Source organism: Carassius gibelio, chromosome A21, assembly GCF_023724105.1.
Source record: "Carassius gibelio isolate Cgi1373 ecotype wild population from Czech Republic chromosome A21, carGib1.2-hapl.c, whole genome shotgun sequence".
In the NCBI taxonomy this organism is placed as follows: domain Eukaryota; kingdom Metazoa; phylum Chordata; class Actinopteri; order Cypriniformes; family Cyprinidae; genus Carassius; species Carassius gibelio.
In genome coordinates, this window is record NC_068391.1 from 965,256 (window position 1) to 978,924 (window position 13,669).

Below are 13,669 nucleotides of genomic sequence, written 5' to 3' on the forward strand. Positions count from 1 at the left end.
TAATGTTGTTAAAATGCATTAAAATGTTTAACAATATAAAATGTAAAAAAAAAAATTACAAATGTTTTAAAAAATTATAATAATACATAAATAGTGCAATAAACCGCTGTTATTATGCTGATGGGATTTTTCTCTAAAGCTGCTGATGATCTTCTCTGAAGTTTTTCTTTTGTGCTGGAATGTTCTCAGATTAGGGTTAGGCACCGCGGCATCATGGGATTGATCCTCTCCCCGGCCTGAAGCGTCTGAGAGTCGAGAGAGCAATGAAACGCACTCTGGATGACAGAATCCTTTAAAAACAGTCCCACATTCATCACAGGAGAGAGAGAACGGAGTCACGACACGACGTCAGTAACACTCCAGCCGTCTGACATCCACAGCACTCCAGTGAACATCTGGAGAAGACAAAAGATGAAACACATCCAGCGTTTTTAACTAAAATGTTAACACTTTCTCCAGTGAAAAAGTGTTTTTTTGGAAAAAGTGGATTATTGTGATGTTTTTATCAGCTGTTTGGATTCTCATTCTGACGGCACCCATTCACTGCGGAAGAAATATGAATAAAAATATTTATTCATATTTATGTCCCATAGGGATGTTCTGTGTTATTTGTCATTGTGCAATCTGAATATTAAGTACTATGAGTTTCCCCTTTTGCTTTGGATGAATATTAATGTAAATATTGTCTTATTTCAGAGGACAATTTCACCCAAACCCTCACTGATAAACACACACACACACACACACACACACACACACACACACACAGAGAAATATATGCGTGTGATTGTGGATTCCGGTCGCAGGTTCCAGAAGCTGGCAGCTATGCAAATGCAGCCGTGTAGCCGTCAGGAAGCAGATTACTTTCCCTGCATTTACTATTCATATATTTGCAAGGTGACTCACTTCAGACAAAGCAGGTGATCAAGAGAGAGAGAGAGAGAGAGAGAGAGAGAGAGAGACACACACACACAGAGAGAGAGAGAGAGAGAGAGAGAGAGAGAGAGAGAGAGAGACACACAGAGAGAGAGAGAGAGAGAGAGAGAGAGAGAGAGGCGGCACATTTGATTCACTGTCAGCAAACCTGCTTTAATCCATTTCTCTGTCAGGAGTCTGAAAAAGCAGCAGCAGAAGAGAAACACAGTAATGAGTGAAGTACACACTGTATCTGGTGTAAATACTGTGGAAATGCTGGTGTGAATCTGAAGAGCGGAGATGAATGATGGGAAATCAGGGTCGTTCATGAACATGCAGTGAATGATTGCAGATCCGGATCAAGGGCAGATTCAGAGAGCGTTTAATTCACTGTTTCTCCACTGACCTCCACGATGATGAAGACTGATGCAGTGAAGGAGTCCTGATCATCACCAGAAGATGCTGAGCTTTTCTCTGCTTCACCTGATCACGAGAGAACACCGCAGTTACTACACTAACTAATCTCTTCATCTGCTTTCACTCACTCACTCTTTAAAGAAACAGGTCTCAAACCTGAGAGTCTTCAAAAAATAAATAAAAGTTTCATACAGGTTTATAAAATATAAAAAAGTAAATCAGCTGTATAAAAATCACTATCATGTCGACAGCAGTTTCTATTAAAAATTTTTTTTTTTCAAGTTTTAGTAATTCTAATTATATTCACGTTTTTACTTATTTGACATTTTTTGTCTTTTTTTTTTATTTTTTTAAAGGTCTATATATTTTGTAATAATTTTTATTTAAGTTTTAGTTTTAGTAATCTTAGTTAAAATCAAGATAAACGTACGAAAGAAAATTGGAAATATTTCTTTGGCAACTCGCTGAAATAAAATTCAATAAAATTAAACAAAATAAATACTGTTTGAAATCTTAATTTATTTTATAAAATACATTTATTTACATTTAATTAACATTTATTTTATTTCAAGTAAATAGTAAATGTTATTTTATATTATATTTATTTGAAGTAACAAGATTTATGGTTTTAGTTTTAGCTGATGATAGTAACCCTGGTCTGCAGTTCATCTGAGAGTCAAACATCAGGCAAGAGCTGGGAAAATATTAAACTGACCTGAAAAATGAAGACAAGGAGAAGTTTGTTGTCTAATATGAGGTTTTGTGTGTCAGCAGAATGTGTCTGTCCCAGAGTGCACTGCAGGAACGCTGATGTCAGCACTTCTGCTCAGGACACAGACACCAATCAACTCTCAGAGAAACAACTCAACCTGATGAAGACCAACACTAGAGCTCAGCATGTGTGTGAGTGTGAGTGAGTGTGCGTGTGTGTGTGTGTGTGTGTGTGTGTGAGTGTGTGTGTGTTTGTGTGTGTTTGTGTGTGTGAGTGTGTGTGTGTGAGTGTGTATGTGAGTGTGTGTGTGTGTGTGCGTGTGTGTGTGTGTGTGTGTGTGAGTGTGCGTGCGTGAGTGTGCGTGTGTATGTGAGTGTGTGTGTGTGTTTGTGTGTGTGTGAGTGTGCGTGTGTGTGTGTGTGTGTGTGTGTGTGTGTGTGTGCGTGTGTGTGTGTGTGTGTGTGTGCTGGACCGCTAGTAGAGTCAGCTAAATCAACCATCTAATACTCTAAACACAGTTCTAAAAGAAACACGTCTGTTTAATCATAAACGTTTCCAATGACGTTCCCAATGGGATGCTATCCATTATTCTGCTTCTGCAAAAAAAAAAAAAAAGGTTCAAGATACTCCTGGAGAAAGATACTGAATGATCTTGTCGTGCCATTGATTTTCATTCCTGTATGTTACACTCGCAACACAGAGTCAGGGTTTAATTCCCAGGAATGCATCAGTGCAATGTAAGAAAAACTATTCTGCCAAAGAACTGCAAATGCTTTGTTTACCATGCTATGATTCTGAAAGTTTGGGCTCCATATGATTTATTCTGAAAGCAGTTAATACTTTAATTCATCTGAGATGCATTGAATCACTGAAAAGTGGCAGTAAAAACATTGATAACAGTAGAAAAGATTTCTATTTCAAATAAATGTCTCTCTTTTGAACTTTCGATTTATTGTAAATTATGAAAAATAAAATGCAGCACGACTGTGTTAAACACTGATGATAATCAGAAATGTTTCTTGAGCAGTAAATCATCATGTTATTCTGATTTCTGAAGATCATGTGACACTGAAGACTGGAGGAATGATGCTGAAAATACAGAAATAGATTACACTTTAACACAGATTCACACAGAAAACAGCTGATTTACATTAGAATAATATTTCACAATTTGTACTGTATTTTTGATCAATAAACGTAGCCTCGCGCTGGTTTGAAGGTTAGCGTATGACATGCAGCATCTTCTCTACCAATATTACTAAACAAGTCACAGAGGAATTGGTTTCTTTTTGTAAATGTAATGAGGATTCATTTGTATTTCTTTCTGAATTCGCCCTGAAGTGCCAAAACCACATGTCCTGATGCAATCTGTACAAACTCTAATCAACATCACGGAGTAAATAATCTCAAAAGAGACACTCTGGAGATTTCTGATTCAGTTTATGATTCAGTTTGAATTAGTCAGAGGAATGTGCAGGACTGTTGACTGCTCATGTTTCACGATCTCTTTTAAACGACATTAAACAGTATTTGAAGAGTATGGGAAAGCTCAGCCGTGAACTCAGGGTTAATGGAGAGTCTGAAAAACAGATCTGAAGGTCTGACTCCAACACGTGGATGATCATGATGTCGGTTGCAAATGATTTCCTTCTTGACTGTGGCTTGATGAACATGATTGCCTCATATTTCCTGCATTCAGCCACACATCAGATGAATCCTGTCAAACGTCAGCGTGATGAAACGAGTTGAGAAAGCAGCGGCTGGTTCTCTGTTTCTGAGAGCGTATCACAGGTGAGATGTGACGAGCCTCTCGATTCAGGACTCATTTCGGTTCCCTTCACAGGTGACGACATTCGGCCAATTAGAGACACTAATTACAGCCGGCGTGTCATCTGAGATTAACATCAGAGCATCAGACGGCAGCGACTCCTCTGAAGTGATGGAGAGGATCGAGAAGTCAAAGAAAAGGTTTACACAGACTGACATCCAAATGCTGTAATTGTTCCAGAGGAGTTGTGCTGGATGGACACTGAATGATAAAAACAGACCTCATCACTGGAATATTCACTGCTTCGTTTAAAGAAAGTTTAGAGAAAGTTTAAAGAGTCAAAAAGGCCTAGACGTCTGAGTTGAACAGATGCAGGCATTGCTAGCTGGTTGCTAGGGTGTTACTAGGCAGTTGCTGTGGCATTCTAGAATAGGGAGGTGGTTGCTAGGGTGTTGGTAGGCAGATGCTCTAATCTACTAACATTGGTAGATGTTGCTAGGCAGTTGCTCTGGTGTTACAACATTGCCAGGTGGTTGCTAGGGTGTTGCTAGGCTGTTGCTGTGGTGTTCTAACATTGTTGGATGTTGGCTAGGTGGTTGCTGTGGCATGCTAACATTGGTAGGCGGTTGCTTGGGTGTTGCTAGGCAGTTGCTCTGGTGTTACAACATTGCCAGGTGGTTGCTAGGGTGTTGCTAGGCTGTTGCTGTGGTGTTACAACATTGCCAGGTGGTTGCTAGGGTGTTGCTAGGCAGTTGCTCTAGTCTACTAACTTTGGTAGATGTTGCTAGGCAGTTGCTCTGGTGTTACAACATTGCCAGGTGGTTGCTAGGGTGTTGCTAGGCTGTTGCTGTGGTGTTCTAACATTGTTGAATGTTGGGTAGGTGGTTGCTGTGGCATGCTAACATTGGTAGGTGGTTACTTGGGTGTTGCTAGGCAGTTGCTCTGGTGTTACAACATTGCCAGGTGGTTGCTAGGATGTTGCTAGGCAGTTGCTCTAGTCTACTAACTTTGGTAGATGTTGCTAAGGTGTTGCTAGGCAGTTTCTCTGGTGTTACAACATTGCCAGGTGGTTGCTATTGTGTTGCTAGGCTGTTGCTGTAATTGTTCCAGAGGAGTTGTGCTGGATGGACACTGAATGATAAAAAGAGACATCATCACTGGAATATTCACTTCTTCATTTAAAGAAAGTTTGGAGAAAGTTTAAAGAGTCAAAAAGGCCTAGACGTCTGAGTTGAACAGATGCAGGCATTGCTAGCTGGTTGTTAGGGTGTTACTAGGCGGATGCTGTGGCATTCTAGCATAGGGAGGTGGTTGCTAGGGTGTTGCTAGGCAGATGCTCTAATCTACTAACATTGGTAGATGTTGCTAGAACATTCCTGGATGGTTGCTAGGTGGTTGCTGTGGCATGCTAACATTGGTAGGCGGTTGCTAGGGTGTTGCTAGGCAGTTGCTCTTGTGTTACAACATTGCCAGGTGGTTGCTGGGGTGTTGCTAGGCTGTTGCTGTGGTGTTACATCATTTCCAGGTGGTTGGTAGGTAGATGATGTGGTGTTCAAAGTTATCTTCATCTAATTCAAAATAGAACTTGAGCACAACAAATTTTTTACATTGTGACTTTAAAGATGCTGGGTTAGAAACCAACAGCTGACCAAGCCTCCACACAGCCTCTTGTGTTGCCTGTCCATCAAACCAATTCACCAAAACATCATATCCTTGGAGGAAGGAACTATGAAGGAACACAGGTAGCAATAGACCACCCAACTTAGCATCTAGCCTTTCACCCAACGGCATGAATACACTTTTCTCCCAATTGGAAGAATACCCAGAGAAAGAACCAAAAACCTCAAGCGATTACATTAAAAATGGCAAGAAAGTAGAAGGATGACTCAAATATAAAAGCAGATCGTTCCTATATAGAAACTGAGAAAACATTTAGCTCCATTCAGTTTGGTCCTTTTCAGCCTCTAAGTAAAGAACTGCATGAATTAACAAACAAGATTCTTCCTGGGACAAAGCCAGTTTGGTCTGAGTGAGTTATCGAGGCCACATGTTTATTCAAAAGAGTAGCCAAAATCCTAGCAATCACTTTTTGATCACAACTGAGAAGACTTCTAGGTCTACAACTGGAGGGCTCCATTACATCTCTACTTTTCTTCTTCTTCAGAACACATATATGTGCTTCATACAAAGAGTGGGGAAATATTTTCTTCTCCATCAAATGATTATCATTCTGAGCAACAAGCGAGCGATTGCATTTTCATCAGCCTTATAAAATTCCACACTGAACCCATCAGGGCCTGTGGTTTTCCCATTAGAGATTAATTGCCTCCGACATTTCACTGAGAGAGAACGGTTCCTCTAATTCCTCTCTGGCGCATTCATTAAGTTTTGGAAAGTCCACTGTGTCAAGACATTGGTGCCCTGTATCATTCAGCACTCAACAGCTGGAAGAATAAAGATGCTTATAAAACTCAGCAACATTGCTAGCTGCTGGGTGGTTTCTAGAGTTGTCTTTAGACAGTCGTTGTGTTCTTCTAACATTGCATCTGACATTCTAGGAAGTGCATGAAGTCAAACAGGATTCACCCTTATTGATGATGTCCAGCTCAATATCTCCAGATAGGGCCATCTCTGCTGTACTGAACGAATAAAGAGGAAATAATCAACTCACTGTCTCTTTGTCTGAATGCAGAACATTAGTCGTCCTGAATGTTAATCTCAACACTGAATGCACAGAAGCGACGTTAACATTCAACACCTGATCTCACGGAAAGACCTGCAGACTTTACCAACAAAACACAGGATTGAAGTTAACGTCAGGTCAAAAATGTATGTCACCAAACTCTCAGCTTCACATTAAAACAGACTATAATATCCTGTTATAATGCAAGAATAAGTTAGTGTTTGCTGGTCTGTTGAACCCTGAAGACACGCTTCACATTTCCTCAGAATCCAGTGAAATGTTTTTGACATCAATCACCTTCAGAAGAACGTAAAATATGCTGCTTTAACCACGTTAAACTCTGTACAGCCAGTCATTTATGTGACTCGTGCAATAGCTATGTTTCCCTTTAGATCGGGTCAAAGGACATCCATTGATTCCTGCACTGTGTATGTGACCTTTGCCCTCTAAACATACAGGAAAGACACATACAGAAGCATCTGTGATTCATGCTTCAGTGAATGATGGTGATGTTCCAGTATTTCTGTAGAGCTGCCAGATCATGTGAAACCCTGAAGAAAGTCAGATCCATACTCATTTCATCAGCCGTCATCCCTCGTCTGGTGATTTCTGATCCGTCTATGAATATGATGTGTGTGGAGGAGCTACGAGTCTGTCTCGGAGACAATCAAGAGCTTCTTTCAGTCAATATTCTGGTAAAGCCGCTCTGAGACCCGACTGATTCATTCTCAGCGCTGAATACAAAAATCACTGCCTTACTGCAAACAAGACACAACAGAACAACATGAATAAACTGATCACGACTCGAGGAATCAAATCCGTCTCTCCATCATTTAAACACAGACTGATGTTACAAAGTAACGGACTAGAAATCATCAGAAACTTCACAGCTGCTTGATAATGTTACACTTTCTTCATCAGGTTTGGAGAAATGTAGCACTGCATCAGTGTCTCATCAATGGATGTTCTGCAGTGAATGGGTGCCGTCAGAATGAGAGTCTGATAAAAACATCACAATAATCCACAGCACTCCAGTCCATCAGTGAACATCTGGAGAAGACTAAACCTGAAACACATCCAGCATTAAGATGATTTTAACTCAAATGCGAGTCCGTAATAACACGTATGCAATATTGATTGCATTTTTTCTTTAAGAAAGCAGCTCTGCAGAAGACGACAGAGTCATTCAGATCAATGCTGATTCAATTCAGTTCAGTGACATCATTAATGTGGTTTTGCTGAAGTTCATCAGTATGCTTCGAGATCTAAACGTGATTCGAAGAATCTTTCAAACGCTTCAGATGACTGACTTGTGAACAGCATTAATTAATTCCCCTAAACATTGACTGTATCTGGACGTCTGCATTTCATCACATCTCACATCCGTCTCGTCTCTTTCAGGAGCATCTCATCCTAAAAACACGGAGAACGAGGAAGAAGCTGCGTTTCACTGGGGAGAAGCACGCTTGCCTTCTTACAATGGAAATATGGAGAGCCGTTTGCATTGTCTGCTGTGTTCTGCGGCCTAAAGCTGCTCTGAATGATGGCCGTGTCTGTTTTTGACAGGTTGGAGATAAGAAAGTGCCCTCAGGTATTAGATGTCATTCCTCCTCGGCGCTGCCTGTGAATAGAGGATCTCAGCACAACAAAGCTTTCTGTTCTCATTAAGAGTGAGGAAAGAGCAGAATAACGGAGACACGTGCGTAATCCCGGCTCAATCGCACACCGCTGCCGAATTTCAATCGTGTTTAATAACTCAAGTTCACTATGAAGGGCACACAGTGCATTTCAACAGAACACAATGCTAATTGACAATTCTCTCATCCACGGCTGCATCTGGATGCAATTAATCTTGGCATTATTATTATTTTTATTTTTTTGTAATGTTTATATTTCTTTTAATTAATATTTTGCATTACATATTTTCATTATCTTTCTATTTTCAGTTTTTATTATAATTTTAGTTAAGGTTTAAGTAATTTAGTTTGTTTAAATTTGTAATTTTTAAAAAATGTTTAAATCGTTTTCTTTAACATTGAATTACTTTTTAAATATTTTACACTTTTGTTTTAAGTTTACTTAATTTTTTTGTATTTTGCTGCGTCTTTGTCATTTTATCCATTTTATAAAAAATGTGTCAAAGATTTTACATTTTCATTTTTATTATTATTATTTTTAATGTCGTAATATTTTTTTTTAGAAATTGATTTCTTATTTTTCAATTTTTTTCTCTGTTCTATTTTTTTTCTTATTTTGTTGAATTTTTGTCATTTTATTTATTTATTATTTATATATGTCCAGGAGCAGATCTAGAAAAATATTGATGGGGTGGTGAGAAGGGGGCAGGAATTTTTGAGGGGTGGCAACATATGGCAGACGTATATATACTGAATTTAGTCACAGTTATCACAGTTTGATGATAAATATATGTGCACACTACAAAAAGACACAGGCTATCATTTACAAACTTAATCTCATGCAATCAATGTCTTGCATTTGAAACAGTTCATATAAGGAATAAGTGACCATACTCCATAAGCACCACACACTCACTAATGCATACAGTATGCATCCACATGTCATTAAGAGCATTATAAAAGACTCAGTGTTATCAATATGTCAATTTATTATAAGAAACACAAGATTTTAACAGCTTTTTCTACAGTTTAGTGTTAATCATCATCTAACTCAACCAGTCAAAAGCTACATTTAGCCTTAGATGTTATATGAATATGGTCCCTGAAGCAAAGGTTTTATTAGCTGACAATAATAATTAATAAATAAATATTATAGGCACAAATAGTTTTATCAAATGAAATGGTGAAATCCTCGCATAGTGCGCTGACGTGCACATGTGTAGCATACATCATGCATCAATATAGTGAAGAGCTGAAAACACCACACGTGCTTCAGTGTGTGTGTGTGTGTGTGTGTGTGTGGTAGAGCACACATTCCCAGAGATGTGTATAACAACACCTTAAAGGTTCCCATAAGCAGGAATTATTGTTGTGTCCCCCTTCCTCAAATATGATGATGGAAAAAACACCTACTATAGGGGTGAAAAAAGAACTTTAATCAAATAAAAACTAAATGAATAAATTTTATTATTTACGAATCACAATTGTAGCTCTCGACATTTACCTGTGGCTTTAACTTTATTATGACTCTAATTTATTTTATAGTCTCAAGCAAAAGGAAATTAAGCAGATTTACTATGATAAAACCATGGTTTATTTTTGTAAGGGTTGTGATATGCACGTTTTTTGTTGAAGAAATTATAGACCTGTGTCAGGTCAAAAGGTCAAAAAGGTGTCCAAAAATGAAAGATTAAGTGAATATTTGAATGAAATGTTTGGTCAGTAGCCTAAACAAGGATTTGATCGTCCTGTAAGTGTAACAGCAGCAATCACATGACATTTGTAATGACATGTACTCATTATTTTTTTTTTATATAATGCATTAAGTCGTTTAAGTCATTTTAAAGGCTATTGATGGCTTAAGTCTGTTTTTATAGCAACAATATTACGGTATACTTTGTAAATTATTAGAGTTTGGGGATCGCAAATCATTTGAATCAGTTCGGGAGTTCAAAGCGGATTCGCGAATCATTTGAGTCAGTTTGGGTATTGCGAATCATTTGAATCAGTTTGGGAGTTCGTAGCGGGATCGCGAATCATTTGAGTCAGTTTGGGAGTTCGAAGCGGGATCACGAATCATTTGAGTCAGTTTGGGAGTTCGAAGCGGGATCACGAATCATTTGAGTCAGTTATGGGGATCGCGAATCATTTGAGTCAGTTCGGGAATTCGTAGCGGGATCGCGAATCATTTGAATCAGTTTGGGAGTTCGTAGCGGGGTCGCGAATCATTTGAGTCAGTTACGGAGATCGCGAATCATTTGAGTCAGTTTGGGAGTTCGGAGCGGGATCACGAATCATTTGAGTCAGTTATGGGGATCGCGAATCATGTGAGTCAGTTTGGGAGTTCGGAGCGGGATCGCGAATCATTTGAGTCAGTTATGGGGATCGCGAATCATTTGAGTCAGTTTGGGAGTTCGGAGTGGGTTCGCGAATCATTTGAATCAGTTCGAGAGTTCAAAGCGGGTTCGTGAATCATTTGAGTCAGTTTGGGGATCGCAAATAATTTGAATCAGTTTGAGAGTTCGGAGCGGATTTGCGGATCATTTGAATCAATTCGAGAGTTCGGAGCGGGTTCGCGAATCATTTGAGTCAGTTCGGGAGTTCGGAGCGGGATCACGGATCACGGAAGATTTGCCCTCTTAAATTTTCAAATTGGCCATAACCTTTAATTCGTTGCTGCCAACTGGGGTGGCAGCAGGGGTGGCAAGGCTTTCTTTTAGGGTTGCATTTGCCACCCTATGCCACCCCGGTAGATCCGTCCATGTATATGTCTATATAGTTTTTAATTTAACATTTTAGATTTAGTTATTTTATTGAAAATGTTGCCTAGGGAACTATAGCTGAAATGAAATATGTCTGTGTTTGTTAGGGTTACTTCAAGTATCACAAATGTTTTAGTTTTTTTCCAATGCTCTTAATTTTAACTCATGACATCAATAACAAAATATCTGAGAAACATTTTCTCTTCCCTTTCAAAAGTCTGTTTATTTTGCTGTCCTCACTTATCAGGTTTTTCCTCAGATCAGAGCTGTGCCATCCATCAGTGTTTGAAGGCTTTGGTTTGGAGAACCTGATGCTTTGAATGCTGTCTGTGTAGGGAAGGTTACTGGAGTCATATCAGAGTCTTTCTTAGAAGAGAAGCCTGTGTGTGTGTGTTTCCCTGAAGAGCAGGAGACGTCCTCTTCATGTTCTGGTCCAGATATTGAAGACTGCACTGGTGAAATCCATTTAGCTTCTGCTTTGAGATGCTGTGGTGAGTCAGCGCTTTCTTTCCCCCAGGATGAATCATTCATCATGGCCTTCTCACACTGAACCGCTCGATCAGATTCTAATGGCAAACCGACTGCTGACAGAGTCAGTGTGTGTGTGTGTGTGTGTGTGTGTGTGAGGGACAGGAGCTGGAGGAACAGGAAGTGTGTGTGAAGCCTGAAAGGTGGATGGAAGATAAGAACGCTGAAGGAAGAGGATGTCCTTGAGCTGAAGGTCCTCTGGAGCCGTTTGTCAGGATACAGGCTTCAGGAAGAGCATGAGTCTGTTTATAGAGTCCTCATGGAGTTTATAAAGCGCAATGCTTAACATAGATCAGCTGAAGCACGAAACTTCACCTGGAAACCACCCACAACACCCTAGCAACACATAACAACAACCTAAGCACTCTGAACACCCTAGTAACTTCATAGCAACAACCCAAAATACACACAACACCCTAGCACCTGCATAGCAACAGCCTAAAAACACTCAGAACACACTAGAAACCCTAGCAACTGTGTCACAACAGCCTAAATTACTCAGAACATGTTAGCAACTACATAGTAACAGCCAAACAACACCCTTCGAAAGCCTAAATCATGCAGAACACCATAGCAACTGCATAGTAACAACCTAAAATACTCACAAAACCCTAGTGACTGCATAGTAACAGCCTAAAATACTCACAACACCCTAGCAACTGCATAGTAACAGCCTAAAATACCCACAAAACCCTAGCAACTGCATATTTACAGCCTAAATTACTCACAAAACCCTATCAACTGCATAGTAACAGCCTAAAATACTCACAAAACCCTAGCGACTGCATAGTAACAGCCTAAAATACTCACAACATCCTAGCGACTGCATAGTAACAGCCTTCAATTCTCACAACACCCTAGCAACTGCATAGCAAACGCTTAAAATACTCACAACACCCTAGCAACTGCACAGCAACCGCCTAAAATACTCACAAAACCTTAGCAACTGCATAGCAACCGCCTAAAATACTCACAACACCCTAGCAACTGCATAGCAACCACGTAAAATACTCACAACACCCTATCAACTGCTTAGCAACTGCATAGCAACAGACTATAACACTCAGAACACCCTAGCAACTGCATAGTGACAGCCTATAACCCTCAGAACACCCTAGCAACTGCATAGCAACAGACTATAACACTCAGAACACCCTAGCAACTGCATAGTGACAGCCTAAAATACTCAGAACACCCTAGCAACTGCATAATAACAGACTAAAAACACTCAGAACACAACAGCAACAAAAACACTCCAGATTAGCAGAAGTGACTTTTTCAAGCGTAATTGATAATTTCTATGAGTGTAAAAATTGAGTGAGCATATCAGAGTGTGTCAGAGGTTCCTCAGTAAGACAGGAAGGAACATTAGCTGTAGTTATAGAGCTGAAGACACAGAAGGACAGCGTGTCTGGGTCTGGATCAGCTGAACGCTCCACACACTTCAGGATGACAGCTGAAGAATAGCAGGAAGGAAACGGGCTCTTGTTTGAAGGGCATGTGATTTCACCTCACATGGTTCCTGTCTGAAATGGGAGCATTGTATATATTTAATGGCGATCTTGAAAGTGCTCTTTTGCAGCTATTTACAATAACGCACGTCTAACTTTATCTGTTCTACTGTGGAAACTGTTTGCCAAGCTTGTGTTTCAATGTCAAATCACTAAAAACATGACTTCTTTTGTTTCCCAGGATGGTCCAGCTAATATACATCTTGAATCACCATTACTGTGAATTGTGCTCCTTTTGGTTAGATTTGTGTTCAATTATTTCAAAGTCTTCAAGTACCATCTAATAATCAGCTGTCAGTCATTAAGTAATATTTTAAAACTGGTTGCTTTTTTTATTAACCAGTTTTTTTAGTTATTATAGTGCGACAGAATGAAGATTAGATGATGAGCATGAGGTGACATGATGCTTTATATTTCAATCTGCCAGAGAGGATGATGGGAAACGGAGTGTAGTGACCTCATAAAGGGCCCAAATGCAAGCTTTATCACTTTTCTCCATTAACAGTCAACACTCACATTTATTAAAACTCGTTCACACATCAAAACTTACCTTACGTTTCTTTTATTATCAAAAAGTCTTCCTCAGCTGGTAAATACGACACATTGAGTGATTGCTCTCTTATTGGTTCAGCAAGTCCTGTATGCAAATTCTGCAGCTTTTACATCAGTGTGAAGCAGATTGAATCGGCTCTGATGGATGAAGAAGGGTGTGTGTTTGGATCTGAAGGATTAAGGA